The sequence below is a fragment of the Talpa occidentalis genome, unplaced genomic scaffold (assembly GCF_014898055.3).
Source record: "Talpa occidentalis isolate TD23 unplaced genomic scaffold, MPIMG_talOcc4v2.1, whole genome shotgun sequence".
Classification (NCBI taxonomy): Eukaryota; Metazoa; Chordata; class Mammalia; order Eulipotyphla; family Talpidae; genus Talpa; species Talpa occidentalis.
The window spans coordinates 114063127-114083973 of record NW_026555331.1 but is presented as its reverse complement, the minus strand read 5'-3'; the positions used below and the strand labels follow the sequence as shown (position 1 = coordinate 114083973).

Sequence of the window (20847 nt, the reverse complement as noted above, 5' to 3'; positions counted from 1 at the left end):
TCCTCTCCCCTCAGTGCTCTCCATCTTCTATCTTCCCCTCTGGTAGCTTCTATTCTACAGTCGTATTTCTAGAGTTTTTTTTTTGATTTGGTTTCGTCCATTTCATTGCTTTGTTTCTTCATTTTCCACATATAACTTAAATCATCTGGTATTTGTCTTTCTCCTTCTGACTTATTTTACTTAGCACAAGCCCCTCTAGTTTCATCCATATTGTCTCAAATGGCAAGATTTCATCTTTTATATACATATAGCTGAGTAGTATCCCATTGTGTTTATATACCACAGTATCTTAATCCACTCATCTGTTGTTGAGTACAAAGGTATTAGATAAGCAGAGAATGGAAGGAGGTATTCAAAATAATCAAAGATAAAAAGACTGTTAGGCAAGAATCCTTCAAGACTCCCTTTCAAACTAAGAAGATAGTACAGAGACTTCTCCTATAACACACACCAAGTTTCCCCTATTAATTTTACACTTTACATTAGTATGGACAATTTTTACAATTAATGAACCAATAGTAATATGTTATTACTAAGTAAACTTCATACTTTATTCTGATTTCTTTAGTGTTTAGCTAATGTTCTTTTTCTTTTCACAAACCCCCATCCATGATAATACATTACATCTAGTCAATGTCTTTTTGGCTTCCTCTTGCCTATAACAGTTCTCAGAGTTCCCTTGGATTTGATGATATTGACAAGTTTAAGTTTTACTGGTCAAATACACTGTAGATGGATCTCCATCAAAACTTCTCTAATGCCAAATATTGGGATTAAGAGTTTTGAGGTGAGAGACTGCAAAAGTAAAGTGTCTTTCATTCCATCAAGTGAAGGGCACATACTGTCATCATGCTCTATGACCACTGAAGTTCATCTTGATCACCTGACTGACAGAGTGCTCGCCAGCCTCGTCCACCGTGAAGTACTCGCCCCCCCCCTTTCCTATAATGTTCTCTTTAGAGAGTGACCATGCTCAACACATGCTCAGAAGTTGGGAACTATGCTCTGCTTTCTTGAAGGCAGAGTATCTACATAAATTATTTGAAATTCTACTGCATGAGAGATTTGCCTCTTCTTCCCATTTATGATTTTATCAAATCATTTACTTATTTAGCATGATCTCATGGATAGTTATTCTAAACTTTGGATTATAAGCAATACCACTTTATTTTTTTCTGCTCTGCTTATTTCAGCCCTGACTATTTGGAGTTCTTCAATTGATTCCTGCGTCTCTTTGAAATGCCCCTATTTCTTCATGTATATGGTGTTGTGTGAGGTGGGGGGTGTCTATTGTTGAGTGCACTGAGTACTTTGGCAGTATAAGATGCTCCAGGCTCACATTATGTATTTTCTACCCATCTTAGTATCAGTTATCTCTCTAAGGATCCTTGGTTGGTTTTATGGGAGAACAGTAGAAGCACTCAGGACCAAAGCACTTGGTGTTTTATGTAAAATTTATTTTTAAAAGAAATTTTGTGTTTAAGTTAAGAATAAATATATAACTTTGTATATATGATCTATGGATAAATTTTTACTAACACTTCATTGCTTTGTCTGTAGTTTCTTTTTTTTTTTTTTAAAGATTATTTATTTATACAAGCACTGGGTACAGTCAGAAGCGCAGGAGGGTGAGAGAATTCACCAGAGCCAGAGCAGAGAGCAGAACAGGCAGAAGGACCGAAGTACACTGCTGAGGGGAGCAGCAGGCGGCAGGAGAGGTCTGCGCGCCATGTGGGACCTTCCTCCAGTGGCCGGGGAGCAGCCGGGGATCGAACCGGCACTGCAGAGGCTGCAGGCAGCTCCACAACCCAGTGCTCAACCGCTGCGCCACTGGGGAGGCCCAGTGTAGTTTCTACTTTTTTGGTAATTATCATGCACTACATAATGAAAATTATTACTACAAAAATAAAATGTCTACCAAAAAAAATACACCCCATTTTAACAAGGAAGCACAAATTACTATCAATTTCTGCTAACCCAGTATTTAGTATCACAAGTCAACTTATCCCTTTGGAAAAATAACTATATATATCAATACTATTACTTCTGATCAATTTTATTAGTCTAATTCTGCTAATATACTTGAAACTGAATTTAACTCAGTTATTCAGCGTTACATAGGTTCATTTCTGGATCAACTATGGCAACACAAACCTTGAAAGCTATTTAAGATATGCAAGAGATTATTCTAAAGAGGAAATTTGGTAGCATTCATAAATAATATAGAAAAATTGGACATTCATCTGACGATCAATTAATAGCGTCACTTTCATAAACATACACCATGTCATTTATTTTCTATGAAAGTCATAGTACTATATTTTTTGAAGATGTACAATAATTTAGACTTTTTTTCTCACTTAATTGACTTTGCTCTTAGAATAGTAGACCATTTGATTATGCTTCACTCTATTTAATTAAAAAACATGACAAAAATTTCCATTTTTTCCTGTAATTTGGTAGTAAAACTCACTAATAGAACACACTGTTAATCACCTTTTAAGAACATAAAATTACTATGCTGAATATCCTACAAAGGGGATAGGAAATAAGTCATTCCAAATTTTTATAGCAGAAGATACCACATCTTTAAAGGAATGGTAATATCCCTTATTATGAACTGACAGATTTATGTATATTTAGGTTCAGAAAGAATCAGACTATTGTAAGGATCCATGGTCAGTTAGTTCTTGGTTTATTTTATACATTTCCATGGGAGGGTAATACTTGTAGATTATTGACCTTTTCAAAGAATGAACAAAGTGTCTAAATTTACCATAGAAAGATTAGCAAGCTGGTTAAATGTATCCTGGTTCATGATTACTAGAAATTATTAAATATTATCATTATTGCTATTACTACTTATCTCAAAAATATGAATATTTCTTTTCCCTTTCAAGGAATATGATACAGATTGTTGAAATACTTATTAAATTACTTGGGATATAGATTATATATAATACATATATTGTATATATTAGTTTACATACATATGTATATGCAGAGAGACAGACACACATATCCAGGTGTTTAGGGAAAGAATAATAATTTTTCAAAATAGAGCTATGGTTACTCTTGTTTACTAAAGAAATCATTTATTAATTAATAAGAATGCTTCCCAAGAAACATGTCATCAAATCGTTCCTTATATCTCCCAGACAAAGGAGTACAGTGACATTCAATTTTTCCCCAAATAATGAAGCTATACAAAGCATCTGAAAATATACTCATTGCATTAGCTAGTATCAATTGCAATATTTTCTACTTAAGACTGAGAAATTGTTATTACAAATACATAGTTAAAATGGAAATGACTTAAGTAACTCCCCATAAGCAGTAAACAATACCTCCTTTACTGCAGAAGCCATCTTCATAGGCAGCTGTAGGTGTTTTGGTAGCTAACAATGCCCTTGCAATGGAATGAGAAAAATATGAAGAATAAAAGCTAGCAACCAGGAAACCTCCTGTACTAATTTAATTTCAACCCTAAACAATATACTTCCTAGTTTTGGAAATGAAAAGACAAGAGAGTAATTCAGCTCAGGGACACAAGTTCAAGCCTAAGGTTGATCTGTTAGCCTGTCACTGGAAAGTACATGTGTTTCCTCTGCCTTTGTAATTGTTTATACTCCTCACTTTACCTGACACCAAAAATAATTCCCACTTCTACTTTTACCAGCCTCCCCCACCCCTCCCCAAACACATACACTAAAAGAACAGGGTATCTTTGGGTGTCTCCCATGCAAATAAATATATAAGAAAATTCATTTAGATATTCCTACAAAAGGTGAAGAAAAGATCACATATTTCTTTACCCAATGTTTTTGCCTTATTTTACCCTAGTTTCTGCCAGTGTTGATTATAATTTCCTGACAATTCCAAAACATTTTGCATGCCAGATATTTTTTCCTGACCTCGCCTCTCAGAAAGTCATCACGAAGGTAACAGGGAATGGACAATATACTCTTAGAACCAATGATGCTGAAGTATAAAGTAACTTTTTAGGTATTCGGGTAATAAAGGTGATAAGTAGACTAAGGAAAATTTCATTAACCTCAGGAAATTTTTCCAACACAAACATGGAGTAATTAGTTCACAAAGTATGTTTATTTTGTTTTCATTTTTCTTTTACTTAATTATAAAAGCCACTAATAATTTCTAAAAGATACAGTAAGATCTGCTCAATATAAATTACTAATATAATGTATATATAATTCTAGGTCTAAAGATTTGATATGGCCCATACTCATCCTAAGCCATGGATCCCATTTAAATTCTTGGGTGTTCTTCCCATTGTAATACACAGATACAAAATCATACTGATTTATTTTATTTATGCATACAAGAGCTGGGGTATAGGTCAGAGGTGGGGGTGTGTGAGAGGATTCACCTGAGACAGGGGGGAGCAGAACAGGCAGAATGATTGAAATACACAGCTGATGGGAGCAGTGGGCTAGATGGGAGAGGCGTCAGTTGTGCCATGTAGGTCAGCTCCCTGGCCAGGGATCAAACTCATGCTGCAGTGGCTGTGGAAAGCTTCATAGTGCTAAGACTTAATCCCCTGTGCCACCAGAGAGGTCCATGAAAGGCCTCCCTTTAAGTAGAGTTAAAGAAAACCACCTGAATTCCTTGAAAGGTGACCCACAGTATGGTAAGCTGTTCCAGTGTCAGCTCTGCCCTTTATTACCTTATGTTTGGAAATATCAATTAACACCTTTACATCTTACTGTTTCATCTCAAAAATGACAATAACTGTCAATTCATTTTTTAGAACTATGATTTTTTGTTAACATTGCAAAAGCCAGAACAGGACACCACCCATTTTGAATTCTGTGTCTCTGCTTTTTCTCTCCAAAAAAAGAAAGGATACTTTGTGTGGAACAGTTGGGAAAACTGTGATAATGTACAAATCTTGGGGAATGTAATAATTGATAAATGTTTCTTCCCTTCACCAATTTTCCATTTCATAAATGGCAAATTCCACTTGAAATGCTGGCAATCCAAACCAGTACCCTTTTATTGTTTCTGAGTTACCTCCTGACCCTATTCTTATCTTCTCCCACATCACCTTCCTGTATTTCCTGGCCTTTCTCTTCTAAGGATCAAGGTCTTTTCCCATCTCCCTGACCTGCACCATCATTTTGCAGCCAGTCAGCGATGAATGGCTTCTCTGGCCAGCTTTAGCTGCTCGAGCGAACCTCAGGGACCCCAATGCTGAATAAAAAGCAAATCCTGGCTGGGGATACTCACTCCCAACCCCTACTCTTCCTGCTCATCCTCCTTTCCGTCTGGCCTCGTAGGAACGGGGGAGAAGCGAAGGTATCACTGGAGTGATGACAAGTGGCTCTCTTCCTTCTCCACCCTTCACATTTTTCTTTCCACGTGCGGAACCGGGAAGGCTCTGAACTGCTATTGCCCCGGCGGTTGCCATGGTTACAAAATAGCAGCAGCACCAGAGCCCGGAGGGGGTCTCATCCCGTCTCCTCTACCTGCACCCCCACTAATCCTTTCCACCACGTTAGGGAATCTCCACACACCCACCCCTCCAACACCACCCCCTACACACACACACACACACACACACACACACACACACACACACACACACACACACACTCTTACACACACAGGCTTGAAAACTTTTCCGGCTATGTTTTCTCCCCTTCCCCGCCCCCTTTTGCTTGTGCAAACAGCTTGACCCGCTAAAGAGCGGTCCGGGTCCGGAGGCGCTTTAATGAAGAAAATCTTCGGGAGAGTTGCCTTTTATTTAAGGCATGATGCAAAGCTCAAAGTGGAAAGTTAGCCTCTTTAAGTCCTGTCTCAGTAACTCGGAATTCGCGACGCCCGCGGTCCCCGCCGCCGGGCGCGCGGCTGGGGCGCAGCGCCCCGACTGTTAAGGAGCCGGCGTCTCCTCCTCCTGTCAAGTCCCCCCACGCGCCGGGAAGCCAGCAAAGCGTCTCGGCGCTGGAGGCCGAACCCAAGGCTTCAGGGAAGGAGAACCCGCCAGTGCGGAAAATAGCCCTTGAGGGCCAGGGCAGTCCATTAACACGTCAACTCGGGGCGCGTCGGAGGAAGGCCGGGGTGGGGTGGGGGGTCGGGGGACAACCGGGGGTTAAATTCTTCGGTTTCAATTCGCAGCAGGAGACAAATCTGGGCATTTCCCCAGCGAGGCGAGCAGAGTGGGCTACTGGGGATGCCCTGCTCAGCCAGAGCGCCTGCTGCACTAACCGCACTCCCGGGACGACCAAGTTGGTGAGTGCTGTCTGAGCCAACTTCCCCCCAGGTTCCAGCCTGTGCGCTCCCACCACAAGGAGACTCGCGGTCCCTCAAGAGGAAAAAGGCGTCGCCCATCCCTCCCCAAAACACCACAGTAAAAACAACGACCATGGTCTCCCCATCCCATCCCCCGTCCGCCGGGAAAACGAGCCGGCGAGGGCGCAGAAGCCCCGGCTCAGGTCCTCCGCGGACGGTCCCAGCCAACGCGTCTCCAATGAACCTGCAGCCGGCGGAAGCCCCCGGCACTTTTGAACGCGCTCTCCCCGCCTTGGCCGCGGAGGGAGCGAGGAAGCCAGACTGGGCAAAGTTCCGGGCGTGCCTCGGAAGGGAAACTTTGCGGGGTTCTGGAAGCCGGGGCTCAGCCCGGAGGTGGGACTGCGCCCCAGCCGCCACGCTGTCCCCCGCGCGGTGCGCACAGGCCGCCTGCACCTTAGCGCACCGGCTCCGGTCCCCTCCCCTCCCCCGCGCGCCCACTCCCCGTCGCTCCGGGGCGCTTTCTCCTCCCGGGACGGCTCCGTATCTCCCGGCCCCGCAGCGTGCCACTTTGGACCGAGAGCCACCCCCAAATCCAGTCTCCCCTGCCCGACGCTGCGGTCCCCCGCGCGCCCTCCCCCTGGAGCAGCAGGTGACCCGAAAACAGTCCTACCTGTCGTAAACGCTTCTCTCCCTCTCTCATCTGCCTGTGGTCCTTCTAGGGGCCGAGGAAGGGGGTGCCGGCTTGGGCGTGCGAGGCGGCGACCAGGGGCGCGGGCGTGAGCTCCTCTGAGCCCTGGAAGAGCCGCTGAGCCGCGGGCGGCCCTGGCTGAGCGCGCAGGCTGCGGCCGCAGAAGCCAGGCCGGGAGGCAGGGGGCGCTGCTGCCCCCACCCCGAGGCCGCGCGGAGATGAGCGGTGATCGAGGCACCAGCTGGAGCTGGAGGGAGGAGAGTGGCTGGTGAGGAAAGGCACGCTTCGAGCAGGAGGGCGGCTTTTAAGTTTGTGGTGTGACCGCAGCAGCTGTCTTGGGGGAGACTCAGTCTTTCTAAAAAAAGGGATGCTCAGAACGCCGGGGATTACCTCTCCCCTTCCGATCTCCTCCCCCAGCCCTCGCCCCCTTCTCCGCGCGCGCCAGTCCTCCCCGGTGAGCCCAAGTCCATCCCTGTCCGCGCGCCGGCTGTCAGCAGCGCCAATTAAAAGTAGCTTCGACCGCGCCGAGGGATGTTTTTTCCGGACCGGGCGCTCTGTCAGGGAAGCCGCCTCTGACGTCTGATTCCTCGCCCTGGTGGCTTTAGGACCTGTTTTCTCTTGCATACTATACCACAAAAGTCTCGGAAGACTTCCTGCGAAGAAGCAAGGGGAATGGCTGACCTCAAACATCGTCCTAAAACTAAACACATAAAAAAGCGTACCTGGTTTCCACCGCGTAAAACCCCACGTCCAGGCTTAGTGACCTTCAACAGCCGGCGCGGAGCTGAGGGACAGAGATCAGTCTTTAAGGTGGCATCCTTGGGGGAAAAAAAGCGAGGTGGGGAGAGGGGGTGAGCAAACTGTCAGACTGCTAGTCAAGGGGGATATGTCACATATTCCTGTTTCTCGGGAGGTTTCCTTTGTGTATTTATGCACTCTTTGGTGTGGAGTAAGGAATCTGGAGTAAGGAGACTAGGGTGGATCCACACTAGTGCCTGAAACGTAAACAATTTGGACGCTGGGTCTTCTTTAAGAAAAATAATGCAGAAATAATGATTCTACAAATTTTACAAAACACCTGAATGTGAATTTATTGTCAGGTTCCCTCGGGGACTAGAAAGGATCTGTGCAAGTGAATACTCGTGAAGTTGAGGCCTTGTTAGCTGCCTGATAAATCCTTCTGTGATTGGAGATCCATGTTCCTAGTCACACACCTTGCATTTATTAGTCCCAAACATAAAACTGACTTGGGGAAGAATCAGAGAAATGAATAAGCCTCGGGGTGCTGTATTTGTCAGCTTGATTTAAGAGCACAGCTTGTAAGGTCCCAGAGCTCTCTTGGCAAATGACAGGGGTGTTTTGGTTTAGGGATAGTGAGCAGACAATGGCAACAATGGAACAACTGGTAGGGGGGAGGAGTTCTTCATCCATCCTAACCTTAGCAGCCTAGAGCTGAAGGCCACAGAAGCTAAATGAGTCCATTGAAGTTACAGATTGTTAGAGGCAGAGCCAGGCTCACAGGGGAATCTAGTTTTCTCACTTTGAGATAGGTTTTTTCCTGCGTCTCATGCTGCCCCGTCTATATAACCTTGGTTTTGATTCTTAACCAGTCAACCCCGTAATTTTCCTCTTTGGATACAGGAAAATTTAAGACCGTACAGACTACAAACTAAAGCAACTTTTTTCTGAATGCTTTCTATTCAGTGTTAACTCAATTAATCATACCCTTGGTGTGTTTGTTGCATTCACCTATATTTTGTAGTGCTTTTGTTTTTGTTAATGTTGTTGCCCCTCATTCCAAATTGCAAGTTCTTAGAATAAAATATCTTTTGTCTCTCATAGCATAACATATAGTTTTGCACATGAAGGTCAATGAGAAGTAGTTGTTGTTTTTTTAAATTCTCAATTTATTAATGTTCTAATAATTTTATCAGTTTATTGGCTAGAATATTATGCTTATTAGAACTGTGGTCAATTCAGGATTTCCCATTTTTCTCTCTTGTCTATATCTTAGCTTAATATAGTCAAACCAAATGACATCTCTCTTGTGATACTATTTCAACCTTTTCCACAAAGTCTCTACAGAATTAATCACTTCCTCCTGTTTTCCTAAAACTCTTTGATTTTGCTACTATTATAAGCCCTTTCATCTTATATCATAATTACATATGCATGTGTCTGTGCCTCATACAAGAGTGTTGGCTGTTTTCTGTCTTTGATTCCCCCACCCCTAAAACAATGTCTATGAATTTGTGTTACACTGATTTGGTTTGAAGTACCCTGATTTCACATTTAGGCTGCGTTTCTAGGCCATCCTGAACATACCATGAGAAGACAACATCTGGAAAGTGGATTCTGTGCTATCCTTTCTTTTAATTACTCTGAGCACGCAGCAGGCAGAATCAAGTACACAGCTCAAAGTGATGATGAATGACCTCAGCTGTATTCAGGACTTTGTAATCCTCAGGGTACCTCTCTGAGTGTGTTGCATAAGGTAGGTGTTTCACAAACATTCAGAGGTTAAATGAATTAACAAAAACACTGGATATGATGATGATAATCAGTCCACTGAATTTATTTTTGAATCGCTACAAATTGTACAGGATCCCACCAGGATGATTTTACAATCTTTTCTAAGAGTTTGTCATTTGCTATCATCAAAAGTAATTTAGTAATGTGTCCTGTATAGCTAACACTCTATTTGAATCCTTGCAAAAACACCCAATGGGAAAAGTTTATTTTACAATTTTTTAATATAAGGTGCATTAAACCTTTTAGTTTATCTCCAAGGGAATCTATTCAAGATACAACAAGTGATGCTTAATTATACTGAAAGAGATGTATATGTCATCAGTTAGAATTAATTGCTACTGTTCTATCTGTTTCAGTCTTATGGGATTGGGGAAAAAAAAAGACAGAAAGGAAAAAAAGAATGCATAGTATTTTCAAGATGGTTAGAAGAGATGTGGAATAAGTAAACTTTTCTTGGGGGGTCCAGGTTCTCCCTTTCTAACAAACTACCCCATTCATCTCATTAAGATTCACAGGTAAACGGAGTCTTTCTTATTATATGGTAGTTGAGATATGTTAGATAATGGACTATTTTGTTAGGATTACATGTTAATACTAAAAGAAACCAATAAATAAAGTTCTAAGTGTAGAATTGCAAGAACTGTCAATCTATGTTGGATGTCATAGGGAAAGGCAACAGGAATTGGTAAAAGTAGAACAGGTATATTCTAGGCTTCTCCAACTCCACATATAGCTACCTCTCCCCAGAAGACAGGAGAAACATAATTACTGGGTCTAGAATTTAAATCTAGCAGGGTCTCAGAGGATTTAGTTGCAATTTCAGTAAAAGTTACTAGTCTATAATTGTTTTCCAACAAAATCTATAGTCCTACTTCTGTCTGTACAGTTTTCTTTTCATGACACAAATGGATTTTTTTTTTCTTTTTTTTAGAGGCTTTTTTTTTTTTTATTTGTTTGCTTTGTTTATACATGCACTGGGTACAGTCAGAAGCACGGGAGAGTGAGAGAATTCGCCAGAGCCAGAGCAGGGAGCAGAGCAGGCAGAAGGACCGAAGGACACTGCTGAGGGGAGCAGCGGGCGGCAGGAGAGGTCTGCGTGCCATGTGGGACCCTCCTCAGGTGGCCGGGGAGCAGCCGGGGATCGAACCTGTGCCACAGAGGCTGCAGGCAGCTTCGCAACCCAGCGCTCAACCTCTGCGCCACCGGGGAGGCCCCATGACACAAATGGAAATGTAGTGAATTTAAAAGAAAGAAAATGATGAATAAGAGGTTGCCAAAAGAGATGAATAAGAATGATTGTTTATGCAAAAAGACAAGGAAAATTGAAATAAAATCCAAACCATTTAGAGTTTATGTCTACAGACCTAGTCATACCTTGGTCATACATAAAATACCCCTGCCTTTTAGCAAATACTGTTTTGTGAATTTTTTTTTCTTGTATTAACATACCAGTACTGACAGATAAGAAATGGCCTTAGACTCACAGGAGAATTCTGGGCTATACATCTACGTCTAGTTGAAACAAGTGATGGCATGAGTTGAAAGCAGCTCACCTACCTCCTAATCTTTTATCAGGTGTTTTCCCCTCATAAATTTTAGGGGTTTTTCCCCATCTGTTTCATTTTAGTGTGGAAATCCACTCATCACTGAATCATTAGATACATATTAAGATCATTAGATTGTATTTAGTGGTTGACAAGAACACACCTGACTTTTATCTTTAATTATGTATTAATTATGCAGAGAACACTCAGAAGTAAATATATCCCTGTTTCTCACATCAGATAAGGAGAGAAAGTTTACAGTTAGTTCATCAGAATGTAAAATTCTCAGAACTTTGCTTACTAGTCTTTGAATTTTAAACTTTTGTAACATGTTTTATCATCGTAAGCATTCAGATTTAAGAGTCTCAGAGATCTTCTGACCCTTGTGTTAAGATGAAACCAAGGCCAAGAAGATGAAGCATCATGCAGCTCCTCAGACACTTACTACTATATAGTACCCTGCTAAGAGTCTTTGCTTTAAGAAAAATCAGCTATTTTCCAAACCTTTCCAAGCCAGAATCTTAAGGTTATATTTACTTAGCTGGGATGGGGTGTGGTGAATAATTAAATTCAGTAGGAATGCACTTCAAAATAAAAATAAAAACACAGTCCAACCCCTTTGGCCCCAGTCCTGAGCCCTCAGAAAAGAAAACCTCCTTGACTATGAACATTCACTAGATGCTGGAAAAGCTTCCTATGTCTGATACAGGAGTCAACATAGGGGGGAGTTTAAAGTCAAATAAATGACTTTTTGTTTATTATGTTTAACAATGTTCTTATATCAACAAACAATCCCAAGGAAGAATTTTAAGGAAAAATAAACTACTTTCCCATGCGCCGTGAAAGAAAAAAGTATCATCTTTAAATTTGCTTTTCTTAATACCTCATACCACCACCACTCCATCCTTAGAGCATTCTTTAAATAGAGTGTATTCTAAGAAAATGGGAGAAGGGAGGGATTCCTGTGATAACTAATTGAGGCAAACCTTATTTGTATAAGGGTGATGAAACCAAGAAAAATATGCCCTCTTGTGGCTTATTTGTTCTAGTTCACAACTAATCAACAGTACTTTATTATAATTTCATGAAACCCAAACATACCTATACTCCAAGTGGAATTAAACTATTCCTTTGTGCAGTAATTGGAGAGAACAGGTTCGTGCAAGAAGGCATTCCAAAATTTCTGCTTTGTTCAAGGTCACAAGCAGCTGCTAGCCACAATGAAATCAGTATCCCTAAAATCAGGGAAAGATTTTCCAAAATAATCCACAGATTCTTACAGATATCATCAAAATACCTTCCTATAATGCATTAGATAGAATTTCTTTCCTAAATTGTAAAGTTTGTTTTGGACAGATTTAAACCATTGCTTTCCACAAATAGGAGAAAATTCATGATTTCCTTTCCTACTGTATCTGTACCCCTATTATTTATTTGACTGTAGAATGATGCTTATTTTACCATTTTAAAAAGTAAAAGATATATCATAAAGCAGTTAAGAGTATACTCATTTTCATTCTGTGCATATTTTCTCTCTCTTTTTCCCTCAGTGTAGCCAGAAATGAGATTATAACAAATGTGTTACATCCTATGTTTTGCAGCTATAATTCGTATCATGATACCACAAAAAATGCCCATCGTGATATCCTAAAATAACAAAGAAGAGATGGGTTTAGAGGAGCTGAGTTCTGCTGATCAAGAGAATGATTTTCAGGAAACTGTCATTAAAATAACTTAGTAATTAAGTGAATGTTCAAGGTCTAAAACATACAAATTGCTAAATCTTTCATTCAACTTCATAATAACAATTATGATTAACATTGGTGTTATTATTTTACAAAGAAACTTAAAGTGTGACCCAAAGTCACACATTTTTCATTTGTCTATACCTGCTTGTATTAGAAGGGCCAATAGTTAATTTCTTAATCTGTGCCCTTACTTTATAGTATGTACTGTTGAAATAAACCAAATTGTATCTCCCTTATTAGAAAGAATAAATACAGTACACCAAAGTGCCCAATCTAATACATGGAGCTATTGCTTCTCTATGTTACAACCTAAAATGGAGTCCAATTCTTTTTTTAAAAAAAATTTATTTTTATTTATTTATGCATACAAGAAACTAGGGTGTAGGTCAGAGATGCAGGGGGTGAGAGGATTTACCAGACACAGAGTGGGGAGCAGAACAGGCTGATTGACTTGAAATATACTCCTGAGGGGAGCAGCGGGTGGGTGAGACCGGAGAGATTTGCTGGGCCACGTGGGTTAGAACTCAGGCCTCAGTGGCTGGAGGTAGCTTGAAAGGGCTGAGACTTTAACCCCTGGTCACCAGGGAGGCCTGGAATCCAATCCTTTTAAGTTTATCTAGTTCAATGATCATTCTGACCCTTGAGGCACACACGTCCTTTTATCAGAATTATCATTTACAAACAGCATGCAAACAACTTATTCTATTATTCGCGTGGGAAATGATACAATACAAAGCACAATAAAACAAAAAAGTAAACTTTGAACACAGTATTGATGTCAATGCTTCCGGAGAAGTCTCCCGTCCCAGAAGGATATATTCTAAAGAAAAATAAGAAGCCAGAAGTTCTTTCAAGAAACTATTACAATACTCCAGAACAATAACAAGTTGAACTTAAGGAATGGCCCATAGAAGCAGGGGAGTTTCATGTGTGAGCCATGGCTGAGAATCACGTGTCCTATGTAATTAAATTAAACAGAGAAAGTAGCCTTAAAAATCAATACTTCTTTGGTAAAACTCATTAGAACACTTTTAAACTTTGAGCTCTTAAAAAAAAATAAATTCATAGTTAGGCATTATCAGGTTAAGAGGCTTGGTAGACTAGAATAGATGATTACTTACGTGGCCTTTTCTGCTTTTTTCATGTGAGGGCAGTGACTTTTCCAACTTACTAAAGGCATTTGAAACTGCCTGTATATTATTGCAAAGTACTTCAATGAATAGACTTTTCTAATGGCACCTATTGATTTAATATGGTAAAAACAGTGTCAGCCACTGCATAGTAGCTTTCCAAAGTCATTTATTGATTTGGTTAGACTTAGAAATCAATTTTTTCTTAGAAACAACCCTGAGTCCTTAGTGGTGCAATACAACTTAAATGGACTCTGTAATAAAATTTCTATGGAGAAGGCATATTTAGTTTTTCAGCTTGAGGTGCTATGGGTGCCTGCTCCTTTCCATATTGTTGATTATCATTATGATCAGGGAAAAGAGACATCTTATACTGTGGTGAGACTAAGAGGAGGCCGAGAACCCTAAATAAAGGCTTTGGGAATTAAGGAAATAATTGGAACCAGTGCTAGTTTTTCAGTCTCAGTATCTTCTCTTCCTCTAGCTTTTGAAATTGTTTATTTGCATCCTTTTTTTAAATCATTGTTCCTGGTTTTATTTTGCCCTAGTGCATTAGGAATTCCAACACACTATTACAATACTTCTGGTACTCTCCAGATCCTGAAAGAAATCCAAACACATTGTGAAAATTTCTAATGAATCAATCCATAGTCAAAGGGACATTAAAACAACAAGAACAACAAAAAATGCTGTTTTCTCTTTCCCAATCTATTTTATCTTTCTTTTTCATATATATATATATGAAATATATATATATATATTCCTATATATATTCCTCTGTGTGTGTGTGTGTGTGTATATATATATATATATATATATATATATGTATATTTCCTTGATTTATCCTTGGTAAAAGCAATAATATAAACTTTCATGTTGAGCTAGTTTCAGTCTCTATTGGCTCAAAGACAGACAGACATTAAAACCAACTCCTGAAAACTGACCAGCCAGAAGGCATGAGGCCAGGGAGGGAAGAGGGAGGCAGGGAGAGGGAGCGCAATGGACTATGGTGGAGGCCTATGAGTGCTTTGGTGGTGGGAGTGCTACCGAGACAACACCTGAGGAGGGCAATTGTATACTGTCCAAATATTAATAAGGATGTAAAACAATAGTACTTCAATAAAAAATTAATTAAAAATGTTCATATGTATGTCTGTGTGTGTGTGTATAGTGATCAAAGAGTGAGATGATGTGTCTCTCCCTTTTGTTTCTCTTGTTGCTTCTTTTCCTAGAACCATAGCCTCACAGGTGTGGGAAGTTACCAAAGTCCTTGAGTGTGAAGTCTTTGCCTGTTCCTGTCATCCAGATACCTCATATGGGAGATGCTTGCCTGTTGGTTTCTTCAGTAAATTCCGTAATTGGGTCAACTATTGATCTTTTGATTTCATCAGGCCCTGAGGCACTTCATGTCTGTTGCAGGTTTGCATCAGCTAGATTGGCTCTACTGAACACTCCCAGGTCTGCCTCCAGGGTCCATGTAGCCACAGCTGTAGTAGTCTCCTACAGCAACCCAGGCAAGTATCTTGCTATGATATCTTGGCTATCGTCACTGTCTCTCCAGGCTCTTAGCTATGACTCTTGAGCTTGGTTCTATGATACCAAAAGTTTCTGATGAAAATGACACCTCAGGGACTCCCTTGAAAAAACCACTGTGTTGACGAGAGTGTGCCCAGGTTGGTACATGCAGTTTCCCTCTACAGTGTCTTGTCTAGTAAACTTCCTCTCCTCAGGCCTACCTTGGAATGCATTGACTAATTCACACCTCTGCTTTCATTTTCCTTTCTCATCTTTACTTCCTACTGACTGAAAATCATCAAGGCTTTCCTTTTTATCTTCCTATATCCAAATATATATAACCTATCCAATGTGGAACTGGTCCAGCAAGCCCAAGCTTAGCTCTGAACATTTAGACAATTCTAAATGTTTAGACAATTCTCTTTTTATTTATTTATTTATTTCTCTTTTTATTTATTTATCTCTTTTTATTTATTCATTTAGACAATTCTCTTTTACAGAAATCCTCTTCATAAATCTGTTGCTTGTTGCAAAATCTTATTGTTGAACATCATAGGTGGAACACTGTCCTTTTTCAATACATCATTTCTTAAACAAGTTCTACAACTTTAGAATAGATGATTCTGAGTAGTTTTGCTGTAAGTTCTTTGTTGACAGCATTTTCACTGCTTAACTAATTGGCCATAAGGCAACTTTTCTGTAAAACATAAAGTACTGATTGACGTTTCAGTTTCAAGATTGGCTTATCAGCTAATGTATTTCATTTCTATGTTATGAAAATACAGTGACAACACTTATTGGGGGTGTGAAATAAAGTCAGATTGCATACTACACTAGAAAATGATAATATATCAGCTTGTAAATTCTTCAGTGAGCACAGTCGTCCCTTCCACCTGTCAAAATTAAAAGTTTACTAAGCTATGGTACTAATAAAGGCAGCAGTGAGCCATTCACAACAGTCTTGGAGAGCAGTAATTATCATTTCCTTAGTTAATTTAGATACAAATTATCTTTTAATTCCCTCATTACCAAACTGATCATTCAGTATTAGAAGTTAGAGGCAAAGAAGAATCAAGCTCTTTCTATGACCTTAAACTAAATGGTTACGTGATTCCTGATGACTGTAAGATTTATGAACATATTTTTGCACTTTGATAGTGGAGAATATCATGTACACAGAATTTTTATATTTAGCACAGAATCTGACATAGATGATTAGGTGGAATATAAGGACTGGGCATGTGATGGCACATCTAAATATAATCCAGACATATATTACAGTTATATATATTACATGCTATGGTAAGAAACAGCAACATCCCTCATCTGTCAAACAACAGTGTAGAAGGTTTTCAGGGACAATACAAAGCTCACTTAACACATATGCATCCTAGTATTTGGAAACAATTACCTCTCTTAATGAGGAAAAGAATTAGTAAAAAAGAAATGTTTCATTATGTCCTCTTAACTTAATGTCCACCTTTATTTATTGTGATTTTATTTTTTAACAGCAAAAGTGCCTTATGAATAATTATTTATGTTTGTAGCAAAAATGTTTGAATCACAGAATTTAAGTGAATTTATTGGACACAGAAAAAGACACTCCTCTGTCCAGGAGAAGGTTAAGGGCTCAGAAAGATAAAACAGAAGCTCATTAAGAGTTTTTAACATTTGACCCAACTTATATACACATAAATGCTTATGAAGTAACTTTAGAGTCTAAAGATTAAAGTGAGATCCTCGAATGCTTAAAGTAATATCACCAATTTGTGCAAGTGGCTGAAAGTCATCTATGTGGCATTTTCTCACCAGAATATGGGTAAGTTTTGGCCTGGAGTGGGTAAGGGAAAGATAGATAAGATGTACGGTCATTAAAGTTTAGTTTTAGACTCAGTGGTAAATTGAAACATGTTATTTACCAAAAACCTACTTCCACATTATTTTTGTTGTATCTGAACTTCTGTGTGATAACTATTCTATGCTCAATATATATATTATCATCATATCAAAAAAATCTGCTTCTGCTTTTATTTCCTTACCAACAGATTTCTTAATCTCACAAGTCACAACATAAAATCTATTTAAAGAATATTCATAGCATAGGATTTAGTAATTGTTATACAATTGTCATAGATGTCAGAACAAACACTGCAAAGGTTATGATTAATTTTGAAATCATGATCTGATACTTTTTCATATTATTTAGTTATTTGTTTATAAAGTCATCACTTTAAGGTGACATGTGCCAGAATTGCTGATCATAAGAAAGATATTCAGTCAGGTATTTTCATCATTCTTCTTCAGCCAAAATCATAAAAGAGAAGTTTCATAACTGCTTTGGCATTGGTTTATGAAAGATTTTTTAGAAAGGTAGAAAAACACCTCTCCTGTATTGAAAAGGATACATCAACAAATGTCTTGGTAACAGTATTTTTCAGATAAGGAATATCTAACATCCAATAGCTGCTTGCAGAGAAAGTACATTCTGAAAACAGCTGTAGAAAATAAAAATGTTTTCTTTCCAAGTGCAAATGCTTCTTATGGTACCTGGTAGTAGACTAATCATTCTACTCCAAGAAAGATATTGAACAAAGTGTCTATTCAATGAAAGTGGAGATCCACGTGGAAATTCAGAAATGTTTTTATTTTTATCGCTTATGCTACTTAATAATGAACTATTGCCATATATCTAGATCCAAGGATTAAAATTTTTTCAAGTGATTTTGTGAAATAGCAGATACATGCAAATATAAATAAAATATAAGTTAGTACAATCATGTTAACTTTGTTAAAAAATTCGGTAAGTATTTTCTGTAATGATTAACAAATATTTAATTGGTGGATTGTCTCAGTGAAATCTCATCTTTATCAGTATTTCAGTTCCAGAGTTAACATATCTCTTTCAAAATTTCCATTTTATTTGTTTAAAGAGTATGTAAGTTATTTCTAATTTACTCAGATTTGATTTTCAAACTTGCCTGCACTAATTTATAAAAATAAGTTCAGAAATATCATAAACACTTGATTTACATAATTACATTTACCAAGCATGTCTAGCAATTATAAAGTATTGTTTAATTAAAAAAATTTGACATATAAATGTATAGAAATTATTTGCCTTACTTAATCATTTTAATATGATCCTTATAACAACCAAATGTGATATGTGAACATCCACATAATTTTAATATTATATAATTTTAATATCCAAGTAAAAATTGCAATTTTTAATAATTTTGTAAATGTATAATAGAGTAACTATGTGCACAAAGAAGCTATGAACAGTGCTAAGAAATTAGTACATTGCAATGTCAAATTAAAAAAAATTAAAACTTTTTGGAAAATAATTAATTTTTAAATAGTTTCCGTTTTTTCTTGTTTTTCCAAGAATCCATTCCATGATAGTGAAATATGAATTTGATCTCAGCTGAGGCCTCATTTTGATTTTGCTATTTGTTCACCTGGATTTTCCCAGAACATCAATTCAATATGTTCTTTTTATAAAACCAAAAAACTGAAGTTTGGAGGAGCAGCAGCTGTGACTTTGAGGATATGATAAACTCCCTTACACACCTACTACATCAGGCCTCACCCTGCACTGCCACTGGGCAATGTGAGGAGAGAAAGAGGACAGACAAAATAAGCCCAGGCACTTAAAAGCTATCTCCTTATCTGACACATATTTATGTATACTTTTATACAGCAAAGAAAATCCACACATAAATAATCTAGGTATGTTAATTGTAAAAAGGAAGTTTTGCTTTGGATTTTTGAGAGAAATGTACCTCTGAAGAAACATAAATACAAGGTACTTGAACATCCCAACCAAAGGACAGATGACTCTTTTGCAGCCTCCTAGTCTTATATAAACCCATAAGACTTATTTATAAGCTAATACTCTTTATTTAAACCTAGATCAACACTGCATATGGTCAACTTCTCAACTTGAAAAGTAGCAGCAACAAATACACTAATCAAAATTAGTGTCAAATAGTAGTAGGTGAACGCGAAGTTCCTTTATCAGAACATATTCAAAATACATCTAATGATGAGATTGATAGCAAAACTGAATCAGTAAGAATACCACTTGCTATTGTAAGGTATGAAGCTACATTACAATACACACAAACACACACACATAAGTGCTATTTGTACAATAGTACTAAATCTTTGTGCAAAGTATAGGCATCACAATGAGCATACACAATCTGGTCCCCTGGATAGATAATAGTTAGGCATTTGAGAATCTGTTGGAGGTCTCTGAAAGGATGAGGGGGGCGAATGGGGAGAGAGTGAATTCATCACAATACATCACCACTGAGTGAATGCTCTGTTTCTCACCAGCCAATTAACTAAAAGCTTTTAAGAGCAAACACAATTATTATTCTTTATCAGTTGCCTCTCTTTCACTCCATCTGTTTCCACTTGTTCACAGCTTTGCATCCACATTTCTAATGACTCATTCATTTTTTCCTCAAATATACTTTAGATCAGTCTACTGAGCAGTACAAGCTACAAAAGCCAAGCTCTTTAACTCAATGTATAAAGACTCTTTTCAATAATAAATAATCAACTAGTTTTTGAGGCCTTAGGCTCTAAATATTAAATATGCAGGTATATGTATTTAACTCTCATCAAGGTCAATAAAAATATGTTTTCTTTAAAGCAATGCAAACTAGTCTTGCTGCCATTCTCATTCTTTGTCTGGTTATTATTAAACCTGGCAAATGATTTATGTTTCCAAATTCACCATTCAAAAATTTCCAAGTATACTAGAAATAGAATGATAACCCTTGGGACTACAATAGAAAATTGTGGAACTTCAGGTTTGGTATTTATTGATCCAATCTCTTTACCTACAGATGAATAAATTGGGGGTTAAAATGCTTTGTTCAAGGTCACGCCATTAGCTAATGGGGGATCTTGAACTAAGATCCATTTTATGTTGATTCTACTATAAACCATAGCCTTTCTTAGCAGATATTAATTAAATAATATCAACACAACTTCCTTTTGATAACAAAACATACATTTCTACACTTGAGAAGATAGTTTATTATTCTTGCCTGCTATTCTATAAAAGCATTGATTAATAATTATTCGTCTTAACACAAGTGATTTTTTTCAATTTTATTTTTTAATATAATTTTTTTTTATTTTTATATTCCCCATACAATTGCGACTCCCTTATTTTGACCTCAATCCGTCCCCTCCCCACCCCCCAATCCCCAAAGAGTGTCTCTGGTTCATAGTTGTTTGTTGATTTTGATTTTTACTTTCTTATAGTTATTCTTTTTCCTGGTCCCTTATTTAAGTTTTCTAGATTCCTGCTATGAGTGAGACCATCCGGTATTTTTCTTTTTCTTTTTGGCTTATTTCGCTGAGCATGATCCCTTCCAACGCCATCCATGTTGCTGCAAATTGCATGTGTTTATCTT

The 20847-nt window shown here is 38.5% G+C and overlaps 1 protein-coding gene across 1 annotated transcript in view; it reads right to left on the bottom strand.

Annotated features, from left to right (window-relative positions):
• The window catches only part of SEMA3D (semaphorin 3D), a 175904-nt gene extending 168828 nt beyond the window's left edge, over nt 1–7076 (bottom strand). The window contains exon 1 of the mRNA XM_054692482.1: nt 6923–7076. The gene's annotated coding sequence lies outside the window, so the exon portion shown is untranslated. The remainder of the gene's footprint in view (nt 1–6922) is intronic.
• Between the last annotated feature and the right edge of the window lie 13771 nt (nt 7077–20847).